An 11,678-nucleotide genomic window follows, 5' to 3' on the forward strand; every position below is an offset into this window, starting at 1 on the left:
TTTATTTATTTATTTGAGAGAGAGACAGTGAGAGAGAGCACGAGTGAGGAGAAGGTCAGAGGGAGAAGCAGACTCCCCATGGAGCTGGGAGCCCGATGCGGGACTCGATCCCGGGACTCCAGGATCATGACCTGAGCTGAAGGCAGTCGTCCAACCAACTGAGCCACCCAGGCGCCCCTAAAAAAAATTTTTTTTAATGACAGTATGAAGGTAGGAAACAAGAAAGTGGTAAAAAAGAACATATCTGTGAAAAAATTGTTCAAGGAACTCACAAAATAAAAGAATGTAAATATGACTAAAAGGTGGGGAGAAGAGAGTAAAGAATGTGTTCAAACATAAACGACCATCAACTTAATGTAGACTGTTACATGCAGAAGAGGTTATATACAAACCTAATGATAACCACAAATCAAAACGATTAACAAATATGCAAAGAATAAAAAGAAAGAAATACAAATACACTATCAAAGAAAACCAGCAAACCGTGAAAGAAAGACAAGAAAAGATCAGAGAAAATCTTCATGTAAAACAACCACAAAGCAAGTAATAAAATGATCACAAATAATTACTTTGAATATAAATGGACTAAATGCTCCAATAAAAAGACACAGAGTGTCAGAATGGATAAAAAATAAGAACCGCCTTTATGCTTCCTATAAGAGACCCATTTTAAATCTAAAGATACTTGCAGATTGAAAGTGAGGGGATGTGGGGCACCTGGGTGGCTCAGTGGGTTAAGCCTCTGCCTTCAGCTCAGGTCATGATCCCAGGGTCCTGGGATCAAGTCCTGCATGGGGCTCTCTGCACAGCAGGGAGCCTGTTCCTCCTCTCTCTCTCTCTGCCTGCCTCTCTGCCTACTTGTGATCTCTCTCTGTCAAATAAATAAATAAAATCTTAAAAAAAAAAAGAAAGTGAGGGGTTGGAGAAACATTTATAATGAAAATGGATGCCAAAGAACATCAGAGTAGCAATACTTAATATTGGACAAAGAGACTTTAAAACAAAAACTGTAACAAGAGACAAAGAAGGATACTATATAATCATAAAAGGGGATTCTGAATTCATGCACCCAACATGGGAGCACCCAAATATATAAAACAATTAAAAACAAACATAAAAGATCAATAATAACACAATAATAGTAGGTGAGTTTACCACCACCCTTACATCAATGGAAAGATCATCTCAACACAAAATCAACAAGGAAACAATGGTTTTGAATGACACACTAGACCAGATAAATTAAACAGGTATATTCAGAACATTTCATCCTAAAACAACAGAACACACTTTCTTTTCAAGTGTACATTGAACATTCTCCAGAAAATATCACATATTAGGCCACAAGACAAATTCAAAAAGATTAAATTCCTACCATACATCTTTTCTGACAACAGTGCTATGAAATTAGAAGTCAACCACAAGAAAAAAATCTCGAAAGAAAACAAACACATGGAGGTTAAATAACATGTTACTAAACAATAAAAAGGTCAACAAGGGGGAAAAAAAGAAGAAATTTTTAAAAGCACATGGAAACAAATACAAATGAAAGCACAATGGTTCAAATCCTTTGGGATGTAGAAAAAGCAGTTCTAAGAAGGAAGTTTATAGCAATAAAGGCCTAACTCAAGAAGCAAGAAAAATCTCAAATAAATAGCCTAACCCCACACCTAAAGGAGCTAGAAAAATAACAAACAAAACCTAAAACCAGAAGAAGGAAGAAAATAATAAAAATTAGAGCAGAAAAAAAAATGAAAATGAAAATAAAACAATAGAATAGATCAATGAAACCAGGAGCTGATTCTTTGAAAAAAATCAATTAAAGAGATATATCTCTAGCCAGGCTTATCAAGAAAAAAAGAGAAAGGACCCAAATAAATAAAATCACAAAGGAGAGAGGAGAAATAACAACCAACACCACTGAAATACAAACAATTAAAAAATATTATGAAAAACTATATATCAACAAACTGGACAATCAAGAAGAAATGGATAAATTCCTAGAAACATATGACCTATCAAAACTGAAACAAGAAAAATAGAATATTTGAACAGACCAATTACCAGCAAAGAAATTGAATCAGTAATCAAAAAACTCCAAACAAACAAAAGTCTAGGGCCATATGACTTCACAGGCAAATTCTACCAAAGATTTAAAGAAGAATTAATACTACTTGTTCTCAAACTACTCCAAAAAACAGAAAGGAAGAAAAACTTCCAGATTCATTCTTTGAAGCCAGCATTACCCTATGCCAAAACCAGATAAGGACACCACTTACAAAGAACTACAGGCCATTATCTCTGATGAATATAGATGCAAAAAAATCCTCAACAAAATACAAGGAAAACAAATCCAACAATACATTAAAAAAATCATTCACCACAATCAAGTGGGATTGATTCCTGTGTTGCAAGAGTGGTTCAATATTTGTAAATCAATCAATGTGATATATCACATCAGCAAGAGAAAGAATAAGAACCGGGGTGCCTAGATAGCTCAATTGGTTAAGCATCTGACTCTTGATTTCAGGTCAGGTCATGATCTCAGGGTGATGAAATCGAGCCCTGTGTTGGGCTCCATGCTCAGCAAGGAGTTTGCTTGAGATTCTCTCTCTCTCTCCTTCTACCCCTCACCTTGCTCGGATGTTCTCTCTCTCAAATAAATAAATCTTTAAAAAACTATAAATAAAAAAATAAGAACCATATGATCATTTCAACAGATGAAGAAAAAGCATTTGACAAAGTATAACATCCATTCATGATAAAAATCCTTAACAAAGGAAGGTTAGAGAGAACATACCTCAAAATAATAAAGCCCACATATGAATAACCCACAGCTAACAGCATCCTCAATGCAGAAAAACTGAGAGCCTTTCCCCTGAAGGTCAGGAACAAGACAAGGATGTCCAGGCTCACCACTTCTATTTAACATAGTACTGGAAGTTCCAGCCACAGCAAGCAGAAAACAAAAAGAAATAAAATGCATCCAAATCAGTAAGGAAGAAGTAAAACTTTCACTGTTTGCAGATGACATGATACTATTTATAGAAATCCCTAAAGACTCCACCAAAAAACTACAAGAACTGATAAATGGGGGCGCCTGGGTGGCTCAGTGGGTTAAAGCCTCTGCCTTCGGCTCAGGTCATGATCCCAGGGTCCTGGGATCGAGCCCCACATCGGGCTCTCTGCTCAGCAGGGAGCCTGCTTCCCCCTCTCTCTCTGCCTGCCTCTCTGCCTACTTGTGATCTCTCTCTGTCAAATAAATAAATAAAATCTTAAAAAAAAAAGAACTGATAAATGAACTCAGTAAAGACAGTAAAGACAGAGGACACAAAAATCAATCTACAGAAATCTGTTGCATTTCTATACACCAGCAGAAAGAGAAATTAAGAAAACAATCCCATTTACAATTGCATCAAAAATAATAAGATATCTAGGGACAAACCTAACCAAAGAGGTGAAACACCTGTATTCTGAAAACTATAAAACGGTGATGGAAGAAATTGAAGATGACATAAAGAAATGGAAAGACATTCTATGCTCATGAATTGGAGGAAGAACTATTGTTAAAATGTCCGTACTACCCTAAACTATTTACACATTTGTACGAGTCCTATCAAAATGCCAACAGCGTTTTTCACAGAACTAGAACAAACAATCCTAAAATTTGTATGGAGCTGCAAAAGATCCCACATAGCCAAAGTAATCTTAAAAAAGAAAAACAAAGCCGGAGACATCACAATTCTGGACTTCAAGTTATATTACCAAGGTGTACTAATCAAAACAATATGGTTCTGGCACCAAAATAGACATACAGATCAATGGAACAGGCTAGAAAATCCAGAAATAAACCAACAATTATATGGTGAGTTAATCTTTGACAAAATAGGAAAGACTATCCAGTGGGAAAAAGACAGTCTCTTCAACAAATGGTATGAGGAAAACTGGACAGCAGCATGACAAAGAATGAAAGTGGACCACTTTCTTACACCAGACACAAAAATAAACTCAAAATGGATTAAGAACCTAAATGTAAGACCTGAAACTATACAAATTCTGGAAGAAAGAACAGGCAGTAGTAATTTCTGACATTGGCTGTAGGAACCTATTTCTAAATGTGTCTCCTGAGGTAGAGAAACAAAAGCAAAAATAAATGATTGGGACTACATCAAAATAAAAAGCTACTGCACAGCAAAAGCAGTCAACAAAACTAAAGGACAACCTACAGAATGGGAGAAGATACTTGTATCCCAGGGTCCTGGGATAGGACTGAGTCAGGCTCCTTGCTCAGCAGGGAGCCTGCTTCTCTCTCTGCCTGCCACTCCCCCTGCTTAGACTCTCTCTCTCTACCTCTCTCTCTCTCTCTGACAAATAAATAAAATCTTTTTCTTTAAAAAAAAAAAAGAAAGAAAGAAAGGGGACGCCTGGGTGGCTCAGTGGGTTAAGCCGCTGCCTTCGGCTCAGGTCACGATCCCGGGGTCATGGGATCGAGTCCCGCAATGGGCTCTCTGCTCAGTGGGGAGCCTGCTTACTCCTCTCTCTCTGCCTGCCTCTCTGCCTACTTGTGTGTACTCGCTTACTCTCTCTCTCTCTCTAGCAAATAAATAAAATCTTTAAAAAAAATAAAAAAGAAAGAAAGAAAACTGCAGACCAGCATCCCTTATAAATATATGCAATGTCCTCAACAAAATACCAGAATACCAAAATCCAACACCTCATAAAAAGGATTTTACACCAAGTGGGGTAAGTCCCACTCCCAGGAGTGTAAGGTTGAATCAACACATGAAAATCAATCAATATAATAGATCATATCAATAAAGGAAAAAACACATGATAATCTCAATAGATACAGAGAAAATTTTTGAGAAAATATAAAATGCTTTCATGATAAAAACTCTCCACAAACTGGGATGCCTGGGTGGCTCAGTGGGTTAAGCCTCTGCTTCAGCTCAGGTCATGATCCCAGGGTCCTGGGATCGAGTCCCGCATCGGGCTCTCTGCTCAGCGGGGAGCCTGCTTCCCCCTCTCTCTCTGCCTGCCTCTCTGCCTACTTGTGATCTCTGTCAAATAAATAAATAAATATTTTTAAAAAAAAAACTCTCCACAAACTGGGAACAGAAGAAAACTTCCTCAAACTGATAAAGGACATCTATGAATAAGCCACATACTTAGGGGTGAAAGACCCAAAGCTTTCCACCTAAAATCAGGAACAAGACAAGGATATCTGCTCTTGCCACTTTGTATTGAAAGTTCTTCCAGGGTAAGTGGACAAGAAAGGAAGAGAAAAAGCATCCAGATTGAAAAGGAAGAAGTAAAACTATCTCTACTCACCGAAGACATAATCTTATAAAAGATTGTAAGAAAACACCCACCTCCACCAAAAAAAAAAAGTTGTTAAAGCTAATAAATGAGTTCAGGAAAATTATAAGATACATGATTGATATACAAAAACTAGTTGTGTTTCAAAAACAAAACAAAACAAGAATAGTTGTCTTTCTATACATTAACGATGTATACCCAAAAATTAAATTAAGAAAATAATTCTATTTACAATAGTATCAAAAAGAATAAAACATTTAGGAATACATTTAACAAAATAAGTGCAAGGCTTATACATTGAAAACTACAAAACTCAGTTGAAAGAAATTATAGGAGACCTAAATAAATGGAAACATATCCCATTGCCCATGAATTGGATGACTTATTATTATTAACATTATTACTCCCAAAAATGATCTACAGAGTCAACCAAATCCCTGTCAAAATTTCAGGTGTCTCTTTTGAAGAAATGAACAAGTGGTTCATAACATTCTTATGGAAATGCAAGGCATCTCAAATAGCCAAAACAGTGTTGAAAATGTGCAAAGGGGTGCCTGGGTGGCTCAATTGGTTAAGTTTCTGACTCTTGGTTTCAGCTCAGGTCATGATCTCATGGGTTGTGAGATCAAGTCCCATGTCGGATTCTACACACAGTGGGGAGTCTGCTTCAAGAGTCTCCCCTTCTGCCCCTCCCCCAACTCGTTCTCTCACTCTCTCAAATAATAAATAAGCCTTTATAGAAAAAGGAGAACAAACTTGGAAGACTCACACTTCCCAATCTTAAAATTTATTACAAAGCTACAGTAACGAAGACTATGTGGTGTTGGCATAAGGATAAACGTACAGATCAATGAAATAGAATAGGGAGTCCAGAAATAAAGTCATGTATCTATGATTGATTGATTTTCAGCAAGGGTGCCAAGTCATTCAATGGGAAAAAAATAGTCTTTTCAACAAAAGGTGTTGGAACAACTGGGTATCCACATGCCAAAAAAAAAAAAAAAATGTATTTGGGCCTCTAATTCATACCATACCAAAAAATTAACCCTCAATGAACTAAATATCTAAATTTTATTTTTTTAGATTTTATTTATTTATTTGAGAGAGAGAGATAGCGAGAGAGGGAACACAAGCAGGGTGAATGGGAGAGGGATAAGCAGGCTCCCCAGAGAGCAGGGAGCCTGAGGCAGGACCCCAGGATCATGACCTGAGCTGAAGGCAGACCAACTGAGTCACACAGGCACCCCTAAAGATCTGAATTTTAAAACCAAATCTATAAAACTCTTAGAAGGAAATATGGGCATAAATCTTCAGGTTTTGGATTAGGTAATTTTTTTTTAAACATGGCATCCAAAGCACAAACAACAAAAGAAAAATTAGGTAAAGTGGACCTCATCAAAATTAGAAACTTCTGTAGGTCAAAGAACAGAAAAAGAAAGTGAAAAGACAACCCACAGAATCGGAAAAAATATTTGTATATCATATATCTGATTTGAGAAAAACCTATATAGACTATATAAACAACACTCACAACTCAACAATAAAAAGACTAAAAACCTAATTAAAAACAGGCAAAGGGGGGGGGCCGCCTGGGTGGCTCAGTGTGTTAAAGCCTCTGCCTTTGGCTCAGGTCATGATCCCAGGGTCTTGGGATCGAGCCCCTCATCGGGCGCCCTTCTCCCCCGGGGGCCCCCCCCCCCCCCCCCCCCCTCTGCCTGCCTCTCTGCCTACTTGTGATCTCTGTCTGGGAAATAAGTAAATAAAATCTTTTTTAAAAAATAGGCAACTGAAGATCTATAAAGAACCTATAAATATATGAAAAGATGCTCAACATCATTAATTAGTAAGAAAATGCCAGTCAAGAACACACCAAGATACCATTTCATATTTGCCACAATGGCTACGGTTAAAGAAAAAGAAATCAGAAAATAACAAGTGGTAACAAGGATGTAAAGAAATTGGCATTCGTAGTAGAATATAGTATGGTATAACTGCTTTGGAAAAAAATGTGACAGTTCCCCAAAAAGTTAAACATAAAGTTGCTACAGAAGCTAGCAATTCTATTTCTATATATATGTACACTTAAGAAGTAGAAAACATGTGTTCACAGAAAACTTATACACAAACGATCATAATACCGTAGTTCAAAACAGCCAAATGTACCAAAAACTCACATACTCATCAACTTATGAATGAATCAACAAAATGCAATCTATCCATAAAATGGGATTCTACTCAGCCATAAAAATAATGAAGTACTGATACATGTTACTACATGTGTGAACCTTGAAAGCATCATCCTGGGGCATCTAGGTGGCTCAGTCAGTTAAGGGTCCAGCTTGATTTCAGCTCAGGTCATGATCTCAGGGTCATGAGATATAGCCTTGCATTGGGCTCTGCACTCAGTGGGGAATCTGCTTGATCTTCTCTCTCTCCCTCTCCCCTACCCCTCCTCCCACTCCACGCATGCACATTCTTTCTCTCGCTCTCTCAAATAAATGAATGAATCTTTAAAAAAAAAAAAAAGAAAGCATTGTGCTAAGTGAAAGAAGTCAAACATGTAAGGCACATATGAAATGTTCTGAATAGCAAATCCATAGAAACAGAAAACAGATTAGGAAAGAGAGGCACAGTTTATTTACTTATGGTCTCAGGGCTACAAAAGCAGCAAATTCAAGATCTGAAATCACATCTTTCTGATTGAGTGGCTCCTAACAACTCTTCTGTCTTCATACATTCATCATTCACCCAACAAGTATTGATGATATACCTAAAACATGCTAAACACCAAATCATGAATCAGACACAACGAACCACACCTTCCAGGAGGTCACAGTAGAATATGGAAGACAGATGTGAAAACAAAAAGTTTAAGTGTCCACTTGAGACTGAAATGAGGACAATTATAGCATTATCTCAGAGAAGAGAAGGTTGTGTTAGTTTTGAGTCTTCTGAGGCCAAGGATTAAGGGAGCAAGGATTATATTAAAGGAAATGCCTATGTGAGAGAAAACGGGAAGGAAGCCAGATAAACACTGGGAGAGTCATCAGACCATGGTGCAAGTCTGACATGAATGAAAGAAAGAGGGAGAAAAGATTGGGTGGTGGCACCCTAGCTGTGGTTGGGGATTCCTTAAACCAAAGTCACAATCACAGAGGAGCCACATCTCCCAGGAACAAGTCAGCCTTAGTCATCCTCCTGCCTTCAATCATTCACCAGGAGCACCCCAGGAAAAACAAGGCCTCAAAGCAAACCTGGAGATGGACTTCACAGCAGGGCATCTGGGACTCTTGGTCAACTATGCTCCGTGTAGTTGGAGATCCTCAAGTTGCTGTCCTTATTGTCACCACAAGGGTTAAGTTTCGGGGAAAGCTTTTTCTGGCATTGGTAATTTATAACTTAGGTTCTAAGATTATACCTCATTTATGGGTAGAAACAGGACAAGGAAGAAAAGCAAGCACTGTGTAGAAAAGGAGACTGGACTGGTTCTTGCAAAGACTTATGCTAACTATGGGACTTAGCCCTTGGACATTCAACAGAGTTTTTCTTGTTCTAGTTATGTCCCCAGTGCCTTAGGCTTATAATCTAGTATTTACTAAATATGCTACAAAACAAAATATAACTAGATTATCATTGAATGTCGCCTTGCTCACTGTAATTTAGCTCATCATTTAACACATGGAAAACTTCGTGAATTAATATTCGGTCATTCCAGGCAGAGTACTCCTAAAGATTTGTGAGTTCATTTACATGTTTATCTGCTCTTTTCTCCATGAGAGTAGGACTGTTCTTCCGCATGATGATTAGAATGAATTGGATATTTTGAACTCATCCATCAGATTTGGAAATGATATCTTAATTGGCAAAGGTGTTTAACAGTTAATTGAACATTTCTACTGTGAACTTCCATTTTTCTTAAGTACAGAAATAGCACAGCAGGGCCATGGACAAGTAAAGAATGTCACATGAACACCTTTCTGTATCTGTCTTGGTCTCTGTGATAATCCTGTTTTCCTCGCAAACTCCTATGCACATAGTAGGGCACTCAATGAACATTTCATGATTTCATTTTCTATGAATTTGTAAACATTTAAGTACATGGGAACAAGTGTGTCTTTGTTATATGTGGCTACTGAGAAATTTAAAGTGATTTTATAATAAGCTTTGAAAATCTGAATGTTACCAATTCATGCAGGTAGAGTATTTGGTGTTCGGGTCCTATCCAAATATATCATCAGACACCTCTACTACATCTTCCATCCCCTTCTCTTCTTCCAAACCCTCTTCTTATAGCTGCCTAGAAGTTATAATAATATATGGAATCCAGTCTTAAAGCCTAAAGCACAGTTCTTTTCTTTAACCAAGAATAGAGAAAGTCATCTTTTATTGTGTAACTCTTTCAACCATGAAAAATAATTCTCTATATTCTTACACAGAAAGTGTGGCCATCATTCATCTTTAATCTTTCCAGAATTGGTGCCAACCAAGAGGCATTATATTTGTTCCAATTTACAAATAAGTGTTAATGAAACTACTTGTTGAGAGCTGCTTATATGCATATTAATTTAGTGCCCATAACCAAATTATAATTGCACCATCACTTGAAAAAAAAACTGTTATTCAAAGCATACAACACACTGGCCATTTGTCTTTCTTCAACACTTCCATTCTGGCAGCGTATCCTTCTCTTCGCATTTATTTATTTTTTTGATTGGCCTTTGCTTCTTATTTCCAGATATTATTTACCTGGAGAAGTCTCAATGCAACAGGAAATAGGTACTTGTTAGTCTGGGTGCACCAAGAAGGATAAGATACCAAGAGGGATTTATTGGAGAAAATACACATGAGGGGAGATACACCATGTGTATCTAACACTGTGAAGGAGAGAAGGAAGGAAGGAAGGATGGGTAGGAAAAGTCTTACACTGCAGTACAGTTTTAAGAAAATTTCAAAAAGACCACTGGAAAGTTCTTGAGCCAAAATCACCCTTTAGAGGAGTTCTGTATCTCCCAAAAGTGGGTCTGCTTGATGTACCCAGTCACTGGCTGGGAGCAGCCCATGGGAAAATTGGTCTCCTGCAAATGCAGTGGAAGATTACAGAGCTCGGCAACTGAGATCATCATTCAACCAGGCTCCTTGAAGTCAGAGATGTGAGAGGTGCCTTTCATGGCCACCACATTTCTCATAAAAAAAATAAATAAATAAAAGTTCTGCCTCTTATTTCACACTCCTCACTAAAAAGCACACAAATAGGAAGCAAAGTCTCATTTAGGGCAGAGGTGACTTTCTCCAGGGCAGAAACTCACTGATTCATTCAGCTCATACTTTAGGGATGCAATTAAACCCACAGTTTACACAGAGTTGCATTCAAATCCCACCTCCCCCAGTTGGTGGTTGCATGAATTTAAGCAACTCACTTAAAACTGAAGAAGTCTTAAAAACACACCAAAAAAACTGAAATCTCAACTGTTTCATCTGCTACATGGAGATAATGATGACCTCATTTACCAAACTGGGACTCTTGGGAAAATGAATTAAGCTCCCAGGTCCCATGAGGGAAGGTATGGCTTGGCTTAAAAAATTTTCCTTTTGGGAGGGAGACAAACCATAAGTGACTCTTAATCTCACAAAACAAACTGAGGGTTGCCGGGGGGAGGGGGTTTGGGAGAAGGGGGTGGGATTATGGACATTGGGGAGGGTATGTGATTTGGTGAGTGCTGTGAAGTGTGTAAACCTGGTGATTCACAGACCTGTACCCCTGGGGATAAAAATATATGTTTATAAAAAATACAAAATTAAAAAAATAAATAAATAAATAAATAAATAAAAATAAAAGAATAAAAAAAAAAATTTTCCTGTTTAAGAGAGGGAGAGAAAGATCATGGGGGCGTGCATGAATGGGAGGGGGGGTAGGGAATCAGAGGGAGAGAAGGAATCCCAAGCAGACAGCATTGAGCACAGAGCCTGACACAGGGCTCTATCCCATGACCCTGAGATCATGAACTGAACTGAAATCAAGAGTTGGACTTTCAACTGACTGAGCCATCCAGACACCCTTTGGTTCCTAGTTTCTTAGCACAACGCTCCTTCCTCTTCCACAGTCACTTGATGCAAAGTCTAAAGAGAGGAGTCTCTATTTGTCATCTCTTTGCCCAAGAAGTCTGGATTTTTCCCCCTTGACCTCAGCTATTATTTATTTTTAAACAGTACCTTCCCTGCTAGGATCAGTAACCCCGGCCTCAGATTCAGAGAACCATGCCTCCCCTTAATCTAAACATGTAGCTCCCATGGAAATCACCATAGTCTAACATGACCCCATGTGGTTGTACACTTAAGCCAAGCTGGATCAATCAGAATCC

Source organism: Mustela nigripes, chromosome X (assembly GCF_022355385.1).
Source record: "Mustela nigripes isolate SB6536 chromosome X, MUSNIG.SB6536, whole genome shotgun sequence".
NCBI lineage: Eukaryota > Metazoa > Chordata > Mammalia > Carnivora > Mustelidae > Mustela > Mustela nigripes.